General features: G+C 45.9%; 1 protein-coding gene and 1 non-coding gene across 2 annotated transcripts in view; one reads left to right on the top strand and one right to left on the bottom strand.

The window, feature by feature from the left end:
• DOCK4 (dedicator of cytokinesis 4) overlaps positions 1–15,016 on the top strand; it is a 274,845-nt gene that overhangs the window by 15,932 nt on the left and 243,897 nt on the right. The window lies entirely within an intron of this gene.
• LOC111746521 lies at positions 4,119–4,237 on the bottom strand. Its single transcript, XR_002783152.1, has one exon. It is a non-coding gene; the product is annotated as a 5S ribosomal RNA (ribosomal RNA).

Below are 15,016 nucleotides of genomic sequence, written 5' to 3'. Positions count from 1 at the left end.
GTGAGATTTATCCTGGGGTATTAGCTGGCTTACAGACTACGGATGCAGGAAACATGCTTGAGGCTGAATTTCCACGAACATTTCCTAGAATTACCGCAGGGGACCAGTCTGACAAGAAAACTGCTACGGCCTCCAAATCCAGGAGCACATTGCCTCGTGTGATCCCCAAAGCTGCTGCCGCCTCTAGCACCCCACAGCTCTGCTGTCATGCTTGCCAGCTGAATGGATGGCCTGGCCTTGGCTGTTTTCCTCACGGAGTGCACTCCCAAGTCAGAACTCACATCTGCGTGATCGAACCTGCTCTCGCGGCTGGACTCGGGCTGCAAGGAAGGAGTCACTATACAAGGCACTGGCAGACGGCCCCTCTGCCTTACAACGAAGACGGGAAGGAAGATTCGGGGTGCCCCTAAATGTCACAGGACAGAGGTCCTCAACAATCCTCTTTTCCAAGATGGGCTCACATTTTACATCTCCCAACTCTGCCCTGGCGAAATGATAAAACCTAAGTTGGGTCTGTATTCATTGTCTGTTGTAGCTTTGAGAAGGTGCACATGAGGTACAAAGGGCTTGAACGCAGACATGCAGGACGGAGAAGTCTGCGGGTCCTGTCGGTAAGCGCCTTTCATGTCACACAAAGGTTAGGTAAGGCGGAAGGGCGATGGAGGCTGGGACGGAAAGGCTGGTGTGTAGCCAGGGCCTCTGCAGAAACGTACCCAGGCCTGGGTACACACGTGGTGTCGGGGCAGTGAGAGCTATTGCATTATCAGGAAAACAGCAAAAATCATCGAATATGTTCGCCTATTTAGGCGTGCCTTTGCGATTTGGATCGTTTGTCATCGGCCCTCAGCTCACGGTATCCCTGTTTTTGGTGCTGGAGCTGTATAGCAGAGATAAGGATATATTAGCACATCTCGGTGGTCGTTACAATATGTTGACCAAGAGGTACTCTGTAAAGCACTCGCTAAGATCCACACGCAGCAACTGGCTTCCTCTGGAATAAAACATGCTATTTAAGAAGTTAGTGGTGTTTTTATCGGAGACAGACCCGCCTCTTCAGAATGCCCTGTGACTGTTTCTAGTGCCTCTTCCCACCTACAGGACTTCCCTTCTGTCCTCTGTCGAAACTTACTTCGCTTTACACCAAGCGAGTTTCATGCTCAGAGGAATAGGAATTCATCCTGCTGTTCTGTCGACTCACGTAGTCTGACATTTTTAAAAATATGAAGTTGGTGGGTGGCGAGATAGTGGTCATATTATCAATATTATTATTAGGATAGAATGTAAGTTAGGAGTGTCCTATACGAGTGAATATTTACTAGCCCACTGAACGAATAAACGAATAAATGAGTGAATGAATGAAAAAAGTTACGCTTTGGGGTAAATCTGGGTCCGAGTTCCTGCCCTGCTTTGTCATGACCTCGCAGCCACAGCGCCACATCTTTGCACTCTGTACTTTTACTTACTACACAGGTCTGTTTTTAGGATTAAATAAGAATGTATGTCAGAAAGAAATATGAGATGATGCTGGTCTGGCTTCCCCGTAAGCACTCAATAAACATTGCCATCACCATCACCATTTATTTATTCCCTTCTGGAACATTCCCAGGGAAGAAAGACTAACATAAAAAAGATCCTGGAAAGTTCTCCAGCAAAGGACTCCTGACATTTTGTCACCGTGCACACCCTGGTGTGTGTGTGTGTGTGGTGGGAGGTGGTGGGGCACTATCGACACCTTCCCAGAACATTGTTCCACAAAATAAATTCAGGAAAGGCTACTATGAGTCAGGGTTATATTTATAATTCTTTTTAAAAGAAAACTTTGTTGTACTTATTTTTAAGACATCTCAAGTGGCCAGGGAGAGCTTATGCAGAATCTGCTGCATGTGCTGCCTCTGGCTTGGTATCAGCAGCGGACCGGACAGTGAGAGGCAGGTGACAGGAAGACCAGCGTTTAGCAGGCCCAGGGCTCCACTTCCTCGAAGGAAGGCCTTGTTTGCTCCTTACCCGCCGGACGTCTGTCCTGAGCGGCGTCACAAACCACAGCCCGGCAAGGCGGCACGCTCTTCCAGGGGGCTTCTCGTTCCCTTTGTTTCCATGACTGTCTCTGCGGTTTAATTCTGCATCTGCCTGGTCGTGTGACCCACCCCTCTGTCCTCAAGGGCACTGGGTAGGTCAGCACAGACAGGATGCAGCTGTTCTCCGGATGGTGCTTGGGGTCCCTTCTACCTGTGAGGCCGGGGCCTCGAGGCCGTCCAAGGTCCCTTCTACCTGTGAGGCTGGGGCCTCGAGGCCGTCCAAGGTAGGAGTGAGGGGTTCTTAACAGTTATCTCAAATACATCTTAACCTCAAGGACTCTTAAGGTAATTTTATATTAAGCCAAAAAAAAAAAAAAAATGGTCGCTATAGTCCACCATCCCTGTTAGACCCAGCAGAGAGACGTCTCCGGGCGGACGGGCTGGCCCTTCGGGGCTGTGCATCTTGAATTCTCTTTGGCTCTATCATGAGATGGTGAAGTCGTCGTGTTCTCTTCTTGCCGTTAGGAGCAAACGAACACATAGGGTGAGGACCTTCATCGTGCCGTGATTTGACAGATGGAGGGGGAGGGTCCTAAGTTCCTAAGTCACCGAAGCGAAAACATTCCGAAATGCCACAGTGTGATTTTATGAATGCGAAGTTGTTACATGCGTTTGAGACTATTACTGTGATTTCAGTGGCCTCTGAGTGTCCCGAGTCGTTGAAACAGGGTCGTCCTCCTGAATCTTCCGAGGTTTAGGCCAGATCCGACAGGGAAGCCTCTGGGGTCCGCCGGCTGGAGCCTCGTCTCTCACCCAGACACCATTTCCTGTCACCGAGGAGCTTTCCCTCCTCTGAACTGTCGCTCGCTGCCTTTGGGTCGCAGCCTCCGGGACGGCGTGGTCCTCGGAGACGTGGGCAGAGGAGGGAGCCCTGGACCTTTGCCGGTTCACCCGCAGAACCCACGCCCTGACTCGGCTTCTCTTCCTTTCCTCTTCCCTCCCTTCTGTCTGGCTCAATGCATTGTCTCCTGGCCCACGATCCGTCTGTGTCCCCTCCACGGCAGCAGACAGACCTGTGATCAGGGCTACTGCCTGGCTCAAGCTCCGAGCATGGGCTGCTTGAGGCCAAGGGCGTCCGTGTTTAATGTGTTCGCGATGGGGGTAATAAGACGGGAGCAGGTGACAAACGTAGTTTGTGGAAGCCCCACTGAGGACAGCAAGCCTTTGCAAGGCCGAAAGGACATAGCTGAGGGTGATCGCGCAGGGCGGCTTCGGCGGAAGGTCACAGAGGACACCGAGTGTGGATTATGCCGGGTAATTCACATCAGGGAAATAACTTAGGCATATTACATCACGACATCGCTTCGTATTGCTCTGGGGACCTCTGTGGAATAGAGCCGGTGACTTGCTATTCCTTCTAACAGAGGTTTGAATGGTTTATAAAAAAAAAACAATGACCTGGACCACATATTACGAAAATATGTTTACCATGGTAGAGATGAAGACAGAGGAGTAAAAGGGGGGGCGGAGTGGAGAAGAAGCCAAGATGAGGTGCTGGCGATGCTGCCGAAGTGTCTTCTCCCCCAAAACCACCCAGACATTTTCCAAACGTCTCTACTTTACACAACGAATTCAGGATTTTCTGAATTACTGTAACTCCGCGGGTGAAATATTTGGGTCTGTACTCCCAAAATGTATATTTTTACTTACAAATTATGTACATGTACTATATGTATACTCTTATTAAGCATAATATAAAGCAATTACAAAAACATTTTTCATAGCACCAGATAAAGGTAACATGAACTTTATCATTTAATTTTCATTAGTACTGTGAAACCCTTTTAATCATATAATGTAACCATGTAATTTTAGAGCAATGTGATTAAATACGTTTCATTATTTTTAACTGCTTCTTTTTGATAGCAGGCATTTGAAGGTTGGTTTCTAAGTGCTTTATTACCTTTTGCCTCATTGTTTTATTATAATTTATGTACAATAAACTGTACCCATTTTATTTTTTTTAAGGTGAGACAACCCTTGGTTGACCTCACAGATTGCAAGGACCTTATCAGCCTACAATTCCTTATTTTTCATTTTTTATGCCTACAGCACCTGGTCTTCCTAGGTGGTCTCCCATCCAAGTACTAACCAGGCCCGACCCTGCTTAGCTTCTGAGATCGGATGGGATCTGGCTTGTTCAGGGTGTCATGGCCGTAGACAAACCGTACCCATTTTGAAGCATGCAGTTTGATGGGTTTTGAATCAAGTAGTTTATTTTCATATTTGGTTTTAATCGCTGATTTTAATATAAAAGATGTAGGTTGGACATAATTATTAATGATAATGTGTATAACATTTCTATTTCAAATGGTTTCCTTGATTATTTCAGACTTATGTTGTATCATTTGTGCCCTGTTGTTTTCAGATCTGATCAGATCTTCAGTTTTTACCTATATCATTGCTTATTGACATAAATCCACGGAAATGTCCATTTTCCCATCTTTGGTCTGCGCTTGCTCCCGTTGCTGGCGCTGTCCCTAACCCCTGTGTTCTTCGCAGGACGCCTTTCTAGCCGTTTGCGCGCTCGGTAAACGCGCTCGATTAACGCGCTCGGTTAAACCAGTGCAAGTCGTTAGCTGGGCGCAGGCGCACTGCAGCCTTTCACTGTGCGGGGAGCGCGGGGTGAAGACGAGGGCGGGCTCCCCCTTTTCTCTGGCGGCCACGGTTCCATTACCTGGGATTTCGGGGAGAGTTCATACAATAGACATTAGGAGAGCTTAATTTATGTCTAAGGCGCTGAAATGATATATATGCACAGGCAAATCCCAGTATGAACTCCCTGCGGCCGTGGTCCTGACTCAGGGTTGTCAATTTGTTGTTCAAAAATAGAGCCACGTGACCTTTTGTCCTCCCCAAATAACTTCTTACAGAGAGGCCAATTACATGAAAGTAAGCCGAGATGGTCTTCTTGAAGCTGAACTCTTCTCTGACCCCACCTGCTCCGCGCCCCCTCCCCCGACAAGCCACCAGGACACAGTGCGAGTCCGAGCGGGGAAGGAGAGAGCGTCCTCCATCCCCACGTCAGGTCTCACTGGGCTGCTCCTTCGCCGCTCTCCGGTTTTACCTGCGGACACAGGTTCTCTTCAGCGGCCACACTGCCCTCCTGCCGTCTGTTCAGGAGGAGCTGAAGAGCCAGTCCCGGCTCCGTCTCCCGCAGTCCGTGGAGATGCACAGAACACGTCTGGGCTCCTGGGCCTCCTCCCGGCCCGATCTCACTCTCACCTGATTTTCCTTGTCTTCCTATTTCTTTAATTTATATCTTCTTTTGATATCGAACAGGTTAAATTTCCTTTAACTTCCCATAATATTGAGCTTAAATTACTTCAGTCTCTTTTGGAATGAGTACAAGGGTGCGGATATCATTTATTTTATTGCTGCTCAAAAATTAACCAGATTTTTGGAAGAAAAGTTCTAAATAAATGTAAAAGAAGTGAATTCAAAATGTGGTGAATGACTCATGCTCAGTTCAGAGGAGCTGGGAGCAGATGCAGGTAAATCTAATGTTACACGAAGAATCATTTTTCTCCCCACAAGCACTGGAAAATACATAGTTGGCATTTCATTATTTTGTAGATTTTTTTTTTATCAGTAATTTGAAGGTCAGAGGCTAGTTTAGAAAAGAACGTCCAGGCCCTCCTGTCCCAAGTTGGAAGTCAGTTAACATAGTCGTGACTTCTGTGTTGCTCTTGGCCACACGGCCAGGGTTTTAGTACTGAGTTTACTGGGGAGAAAAGAGCTGCTTTTCTTTGGAAATCGGACCCGTCGTGGCGGGCACACGTGGCGACCCACTTGCCAAGGGCCTCGTCCCTTTAGAAGTGGAGAGCGGTGTGAAGTTCCTGTCGCCCAGGGCAGTCTCCAGCCTCAGGCTGAGTGAGGCCTCTGTGGCCAGTTCAGAAGTCAGGTGCTCATTTTATGACTCTCCCCATGAGGTCGTTCACTGGTCCCTGTCCTTGTTTTCCTCGGAGGAGAACCTTCTAGAAGCGCCTGGAGCCTTCACACGGAGGGAGCTGAGAAGCTGGGAGGGTGGCCCCTGGGCACTCCTCTCCAGCACCCGCACCCCTCGTCAGTGGCGATGTGTACTTCTGTACTCGTCACCCGGGGAGCGGGTCGGATTCTGGCCCAGGGGTTGTTTCAGGGGCCGGTGACAATGAGGTTCGCGACGACGACGCCTTCCCCTTGGACCTCTCTCCCGCGGGTTCTGAGAGACACAGCCGGTTCTGCACGGTCTCGCGAGTCCATGCATGCCGCTGAGTGGGAAAGCAAGCGAAATCAACTCGAAAGAAATCCTCATAATTTATAGCATAAGTTCCGTATTGCCCGGTGTCAGGAAGGAGCCCTCTTTTTCACGATCACGATGTTCGCCACGCTCATTAAGCTGAGGGAGCCGGTGGTGTTAGCGGTGCTTTCCTCCATGATGCGGGGCAGAGTTACTTCGTAGACTTTTGGGAACTAGGCATTGGTGTGGGGAGGAGATGAGCGGAACGACTTTTTTTCTTGTGGAAAAACCCTTTTAAAGATATTCGCGTGCATTCAGTCATGCAGACGAGACGAGGGCTGCTCCTGTTTGTGCTGAGTCTCGTGGTGTGGTCTGCAGCAGAGAATTCTCACTGTGGCTCTAAGCGTGTCCTTCCCTTGAACTTCAAGCCCTTGAACTGGATCCGAGGAGGAGGATATAAATAGCACCCTGGGGTCTTGCATGTGGCCAAAAATTGTCCTATAATTAGTAAGGCTTATGGTCTGCCATTGCCTTTCTAGAATGATGGCCGGTCAGTGAGAATCAGTACTTTTATTAGCTCTAGGCTTTGAATGGTTCAGAGAATAGAGTTGCATTATATGAGTCCTTTGAAATAACAGTAATTGAAATAAATAAACACTGGGTATGGAAACCGTAGCATTTAACTGGCTTTTTAACTCTTTTATGGGAAAAGCAGAACAAGAAATTGGACTCGTATGGGTGTGTTCTGTCAATTGATTCTAAAACAACTTTACATGTGGTATAAATTATGCGGATTTCACTGGGCCTGTGTTTGTAAAACTGTAAAATGAGAATGTTAAGAGGAAGAATTAAGAGCTTAATAATAGTGGAGGGGAGGATGAAATCAAGGGAAACGGTGGGCGTGCATGAGGAAAGGTACAAAGCTTTTTGTGTAGTAGTTTGGGGCTGGTATTAGGGCATCAGGACAGGATGTGGAGATACAGATGTTAAATGGTGTGTAGGAAGTAGGTCTGAGCCAACACAGGCCTGGTGATCCATCACTGAAATAACATAGCCTTAGAATGGATCAAAGAAATCCAGCATGGGAATTTGCCCGAAACACGGAGAGGAAGGGCAAAGAAAGGCATTTCAGTGGAAGTGCAGCATCTACTGAATGCCACATTCCTGGTACTGACAGACCTTTCTTTAAGAGGGGTATAGGGATTTGGATATTAAAATGTGGCTTAAAAAAAAAAAATGTATATATATAAAACTAATTTTGTTTCTTTATATGCATATATGTAAAATTATTGATCTAAAATAGACCTATAAATATCTAGTTAGACTTTTCTTTTAGGTTTTAATTAAAAATAAATCTTTTAGGAAATAAATTGGAGTCATCTTGGGAAGACTTGAGAGTGTTTTCGTTTTCCTTTTAAAAAATGCCTGACTCTTTCATAGCTATATCAGATCGTCTCACATAATGTACTGTCATTTGAGCAAGCTCCTCTCAAGTTTTTATTGAGAAAATTTTGGCAGCCAGGTGCAAATTAAATTTTTTTTATTCTAAAATTTTTCTTTCTCTGATCTCTTTCTGACTTATTAATGGTTTCTCTAAAACCGATTGCAGTCGTTTTTAGATATCTTATTTCAGAAATTAACATCAAAAGGTGTCGAGCCTACATGTTCTCCTAACTCCTTCGTCACTCGCCCAGGCTCTTCTCCTCAGTGCAAGGGGTCATTTAAAAGGAATCTGCGATTTACGGTCATGGAAAATTCTCCGTCTGAAAAGTGAGCTAATGTGTGTGCAGTGACTGCAGGGCCTTTCTCATCTGGTGCCACCAACTTTCCCTCCGTCATCAGGAAATCCTGCTGCCGAAATGTCATACCTCACCCTCCGAGAGTTTTCAGCCTTCCACCCCAAAGCCCTGAGGAGTCCCAACTCGTTTACGCAGCCTCGTGTTACAGCTCCCACCGACCTGATTTTGCTATTCCATTGCTCTACCTTCTTAGGCTTTAAAGATGACACCTTATTTGTTCTTGGTCCACTAATTTGTTCTATGTGGGAGCATCGTGCTGTGTAATACAATAGTATGTGTACCTACTACTGTCTTTGTTTTTTTTTTTTTTAATGTGGGCAGCAGCCATATTTTACTCTTAGAATTATATACCTAAGAGGCCATCGCAAAGCCACAAAGGATTGACACAATTTGCCAATTCATCTAATGCCATAATCAGAAATTATTAATTGTGAAATCAGAACGCAACAGAAACAGCCATAGATGTTCTAGCTTCAGAATTTGGATTCTAGTAAAACCTGGCAATCTCAGTTTGTCCTGACAGTGTGAAATCTTACGTAGACTTTGAAATCAGTGGAAACTCAGGACTGAGCTGGCAGTTTCCCTGTTGGAAACCGAATGATGAAAGCGGGGGTGTGCACTGGAAGCCAGAGCCCCCCCCATACCTTCCTGACTCCCCAGGGAATCCCAGCGTTTGGCTTTTGTTTAAAAAAGGATCATCGGGACACTGTTGTCAGTCGTTCTTCTCAATGGCCGCCTGGCATTTTCTGCGTGAACACCCTGTCGACAATGGGGGAGACCACCTGGCCTTTCCAAAGTGTTCCCCCTGGGCCACTGCACTGCTGTGGGGCCTGTGTGGATTACACGGGGCACCGAAAAGGCCTTGGGCAAAGAGGCACCAAGTTCAGGTTCATTCTCATTAACGTACAGTTCACGTCAAGTCCAGGAATAAAGCCAGCAACCTTAGCACTGTATGGTAACAGAACCAGCCACAGCTCACCTTTCTCCCAGTTGGAGGAGGCCTCCCTTAAAGCTTAAACAAAAACCAAGCTTGTCCAGAAGATGAGCAGTATTTTAACAGCTTTTAGAAGAGGCCTCTTTAAGTTTGGGGGGAAATAGCAGATTGTATATTTGACCTTCTTGGGTGATGAGTATTCTGCATTCCTGTAAATATCCTCAGTGTTCATTCTGAGAGGCAGACACCAGCCCCAGGCTTGGACAGAGGCTGACTGGCACCCAAAGCCCCCTGGCAGATGTTAGCTTTTCGTCGATTCTGAAGTTGTAGGGATGGTGATTGTTTCACAGATGTGGGTAATGATCGCCTTTTATGGCGTCTCGCACAGAGTTTGAGCTGTCACGGGCGATGATTGCTTTTTTTGCGCCAGTGCTAGTAACAGAGTCCAGCAGATGAGCATATCCAGCAGCGAAGCAAGCTCCAGTGAGATGTAGGTTTTCAGCTGACAAGTTTCTCTGTTCATGTTAGGTACAGTTGCTATTCAGGGGACAGCATGTTCAACAGTGACTCCCTTAGGTGCTGGTCGGTTCCGAATGCCTTGAGCGTCACCTTAGACGTGGTAGCTCAGGGGAACTTGCTTGCTTTCCACTCTGCAGAAGGAGCGGTGTTGTTTTCTTACCTTCGCCTTATGGGGCATAAATTTTAGTATACTTCTGTGAAAATTTCTGGCCGTGACCTGTGTTCCCTCATCTTTCAGTCGCATCTGCTGTAGCAGTGCCTTTGATGTCCGAGTGAGCAAAATGGTGTGATTCACCTGCCTGTCAGATTCAGAGACGTAACTGAAATGTTCTTAACCCGTCTTACAAACTAGTGTGTTTCAGGGGGCAGGGGGATGCCCTTTTTTGTTTGATATTATTATCTTTGAGGCAGGTTCTAAGTTTTGGGTAGGGGTGGACAAAAACGCTTGATCCTTGTCCTCAGCCAAGGAGTTTTCAGTGTCAAATGATCGTTATAATGCATTGCTGGTTTGTTTATTGGTTTAATAAGTATTTATTGGGAATCAGCTGTGTTAGATACTGTTCCAGTCTGTGTTCATAGCAGAGAACAGTTCCCCCATTATTATTCTAATGAACTAGTTGGGAGATCTTGAGAAAGTCTTTTTTAACCTGAGCGTCCACGGCTCAAATACAAAATAACGTAGCCTGCCAAAAGTGTCTAAGGTTCTTATTTCTGAAAGGAAGCTAAGGGCTTTCATTACAAATGCTGGGGATCCCGGAAGTAGCTTGATAGTGGGGTATTCAAATACTACGCACAAGCCACACTGAAGTCAGCCTCTCTCATGTGCCTTCCGCCCACGGCTGTCTGCTCTGTCCTTGATGTTTGGATCTGCTGATGCTGGGATTGATTGGTAATGAACTCTGTGTTCTGCGAGAGTGGCATGTCTGCCTTTTCAGTAACACATGATTCTTCGACATCTCGTTCTCTCCATCGATGGCTCTTACGGGTGCCTTTTCAGTAGAGATCTTAATGTCGCCTTTCACATTTAGGCGATGTCTTGGTTATCTACAGCGTACCCTCTCATTGGTGTCTGTATGTTATCAATGCATCGTTCATTCTGTTTGAATCAAAGCAAGTAAGCTCCTACTTTTAATGTTCTATCCTTTGTGGATAAGAGTTGATTGGTGGCAGTTTCTTAGGGGTATAAGAATTGAATGTGAAACTGGTCAGTTTTTCAAAAGGAATAGTGAGATTGTTGAGGAGGGTCTTTTTGATTTTAAAGGCAGTTTAATGACAGGTTTGGTGAAGACGTCTGAAAGCCTTTCTCTGTTTTGCTGGGTAGGTGACGATGGCTGCTCATTTCCCTTTTCTGCCTAACACGCTGTCGGGTAGGGAGCCGTTGCTGTCCGTTGACGATCGGTCATTTGTATAGCACGCAGCCGGATGGCAAAGATTTAATTTTGTGTAGATTGCACATTATCAACTAAATACTTTTTTCCTCATGTATTTGCTCTAATTTTTGTCACGTGGCATTCACGGACTTTTCACTCAGCACATACTGGTCTTCCGACCTTTTGCCATGTAAGTGCGTGTTTTGTTTGCCTTTGCTGTCTCAGATGTGGGTTTTGCCACTGGTGTTGGGAACTTCTTGACCCTTCCTCACTGTTAGTGCTCCGGTGTCTCCTTTCCCCGCTGTGGCATGGTCGTCCTGTCCCAAGGCAAATACGGCATGAGCTTGGAGCATAGTGTCTTCGTCTCCTGGTTGCTGATTCCCGTGGACCACAGCGATGGCTGTTTCAGTGAGCGGAGTTGGAGGGGGTGTCACTAAAATGATAGATACACATCCTCAGAGATTATTACTCTTTGTCACCTTGCCACCGGCCATTATTTTCATTGCATAAGGGCCTGGAGAGTCTCTCTGTTGGCCACCGTGCTCCCCTGTCGGCTCGCAGGCTGCACTCTGAACCCAGTGGGGCACAGCTTGGCTCTCCAGGAGTAGGCTATGCAGAGGGAAAAGGGGCAGCTTGGGGCTCGAGCCAGGGTCTTCTCTTTGCCATCGAATCGTAGAATCCCAGGGCGGGAGGGGCATGGACACCATGCCGGTCTGGTTCTTCATGTCAGTGACGGGGAAAGGAAACTCACAAATGGGAGGCGTGATGGCCAAAACTGGAGTTAGTAGCAGCACAGGAACCACAACTAGAAAGCCTTTCGTCCCCTGTTACAGCTACGGTGAAATGGAGCAGGAAGCAGAACGATAGGGTGGAAACGGGACCGGGTTTGGGAGTTTTACGCCTAGATCTGTTATATGTATGTAGTAGTAGTACGATTTGGAATAATTAACTTTGTCATTTTTGAAATTGTTTACTACGCATTTAATAGCGGGTTTGTCAGTGACTCTGCTTTTATCTAAAATTTGTCTGTTCACATGCATTGAGCTGCACCATATTTCAACCCTTAAAATTCACTCAAGGTATGGTTTGATGAAAAATGTTAACTAATGTGGAAAGATACTATGACCCCATTTCCTTCTCTTCCCCATTTCCTTGAGGTCAGAGGAAGTACATTTTTTAATCCTCATAATTGTATATTCTTATTTACTCTGACAGCTACACCTCAGGGTCTTACCTCTCCTGAAAAGAATTATAATAATTGGGCATTCTGTGACCTTCTTGTCATAATAGATGGGCATTTGAGATTCTTGAAAGATTTTTATCAGCAGTGTTCATCAGCGTTTCCCTGTTAAACCCAAGGAAAATAGTTCATAAGATGTCTCAACTCATGGTTTTAACTTGGGGCTGCATTGCACCCCGAGCTAGTATGTTCTCTTAGTAAAAAATACTTAGTTAAAAATGTAAAACTAGAAAAATAATAATTACTTCTAAATTCACTAACTGGAGATAACTACTTTAGACATTTCATACACTTTCCTTTTAAAGTATATATTAGGTTTCTAGAACCTAATATATGCAAATGTGCATACTTAATGCATATATGTACGATTATGTTAGTATTTTAAAAGGAGGAATACTGCGTGTACGGCTTTAGACTATCACCGAATGATGCTTGATCAGATTTTCATGCCGTTAAGTTTCCTTCTACAGTGCCATTTTTACTGTTGGTATCCTGTATGGAGCATCGTGACTTATTTAATTAAATCCCTTTTACTGGACATTTTAAAACAAAAGTGCAGAGTCCGCCTGTGGCGTAATTTCCCCTACTAGTGTCCCTTGAATGTGAAGACCTTTCTGTTTAGAATTCTGATTGGTTAGACGGTAAGATTTGATAATCCTGAACCTGGAAATGTAATTTCTGTCATCGGGAATCCTGTTGGAGGATTTCCATGTTAATCACTTATTGTTATTTCATATTAATTTCACCAAAGCTTCTCTGGAGAACGTTTTGACCTCACTTTAAATTGGGTCCAAATACGTATGTGGAGAGTTTGATTTTCCCAGGTAGCAGGCTGCATACAAGATGGCTTAAGAAGGTGCCTGGGTCATATGTCGTTAGTGAAAGCAGCGGTATGAATAAGGCAGGGCTGAGAATTCGATGCCTCCTGGTGTCAGGCATGATAGAAACAGGTGGGGTGTAGACAGCAGGGATAATTGGAGGCCACTTTCATCTGAAGGAGCCAGTGGTCATTTAACTCAGACTGAATTTTTCAGCTGGGAAATGAGGGTTCAGAGTAGCTGGATTTTCTGATTTTTCAAGGAGAGCTGGAAATTTATGTATGAAAAACTCCCAAGTTTTAATTGCTGGCAGTAATTATTAATCTTTTGAAACACAATGCAGGCGAAATAGGTGTGACATGTGGGTCTAGTTGATCCCACCTGTGTAGACAGCAGCAGCCCCAGAGACCAATCTTCGGCTTCTTGGGAGTCAGGTGGTCCTTCAGAAGGAGAAGTCTTTGCGCCCTGCACCATCCATCCTCCTCGGGTTAATCCAAAGACAGATGAAATGTATAAGCACCAGAAGATCTTGAGGAGGCAATTACTTAGGAAAAAGAGAAGGGTGAATAAGAGTTTATAACTAGGCTCATGCATTTCTAGGGCCTCCAAACGAAATCGTCTTTAAAATTTTCTTCGTCGCACAGTACGTGTGTTGTATTTCAAGCTTATCAGCAGGGATCGTGGCAGGGGGCCTGACGCTGTAGGTCATCAGTACATACTTTCCACCGAAATAAGGTAAGAGTTGGAGATAATTCTAGCATTGCATACTGAGGTGTGGAATGCATTTGAAGTATATGTTTAAATGCGGGCGATGATTCCGGGGCATCTTGGAAATTCACTGAGCCAGAGACAATGGACTGCCGTGGTATGCGGAGGCCGACACGCAGAGTGGCTCTGTTCCGCACCCCTCGCCCCCAGTGCGAACCCCTTTACCGTTTCTCTGCATCTCAACCGCCTCTCAGAAGCAAGGGGCCAACCTGACGTGGACACTGGCACCTCTGGGGGTGACCTTGCTGCTCTGCACTGTTTCTTAGGCCCAGAAAGTGCATCGCTCTAATATGCCGCTTTTAAAAAAAATTACTTCTGAACGAGATAGACACGATTCTTTTTATAGTCATAAAATAGTTTGTAACGAAGGGACAGGGGCTTAAATGGTTTCTAGCTGGCACCAAAAGTTATGTCCCTTCCATAGGCCCAAACAGGATCTGACTCGCTTCTCTGGGGATTATCCAGCTTCTCCTTGGATTTGGCATTTTTTGCCCCTTTGGGCACCTGGAGGAGAAACGTGGTCCCAGTGGTGTTGGTTTTTGGGATACACTCAGTGACAGTGTAGGGTGTAGCCGGTCCCAGGTGTGAGTGAAGCCCCGCAGGCAGCGGCACCATCGGAACGACGGCACTGCCATGTCCAGCTGGTTCGTCTTGCCCTGCCTTGGCATATTGATTCTCGGTCCCCATCCGGTTGACACCCAGCATGACACGCGCGGTCGTCACCACTGAGCCTCTTCCGTGGCTCCTCCTGCAGTGTTTCGAGGGGTCAGAAGTCCCCACAGGGAGATGGTTGGTCGATATGCCTGCTAATTAATTTCTCAAAGCACCGGATCCCTATGCCATGTTTTCCTCCACGTGCCTTTGTATGGCTCACGATCCCCACTAAACAACAAATGGTGCTGTTACAGTTTTTCTAAAACACGAACATGCTCATTTTATAAAATTCAGTGAATACAGAAAAATGCGAAGAAGACAGTTACACGACGCCTCAAACATTACCTTCCAGAAATGAAATATTATCATTTGGGGAATAGCAGCCTCTGCGATTTATGGACAGAAGGATTGAATGAATGGGTAAATAGACAAGGGCGAACAATTTTTAGCGGTGCGGTTATGTCGTACATGCTATTTTAAAATTTAAAGCATTACATTTAATTAAATGAAACTGGAGGAACACTTGAACTTCTGATTAAGTTTTGTCTTCAGGAAAACAGTAACATATAAAACAATGCCCGTAAGGTAAGAAGAGTTTCGAAGAGCCATTATGGGATTCT

Source organism: Pteropus vampyrus, unplaced genomic scaffold (genome assembly GCF_000151845.1).
Source record: "Pteropus vampyrus isolate Shadow unplaced genomic scaffold, Pvam_2.0 Scaffold192, whole genome shotgun sequence".
Classification (NCBI taxonomy): Eukaryota; Metazoa; Chordata; class Mammalia; order Chiroptera; family Pteropodidae; genus Pteropus; species Pteropus vampyrus.
The sequence above is the reverse complement of the archived record's forward strand: the minus strand, read 5'-3'. Positions and strand labels throughout refer to the sequence as shown.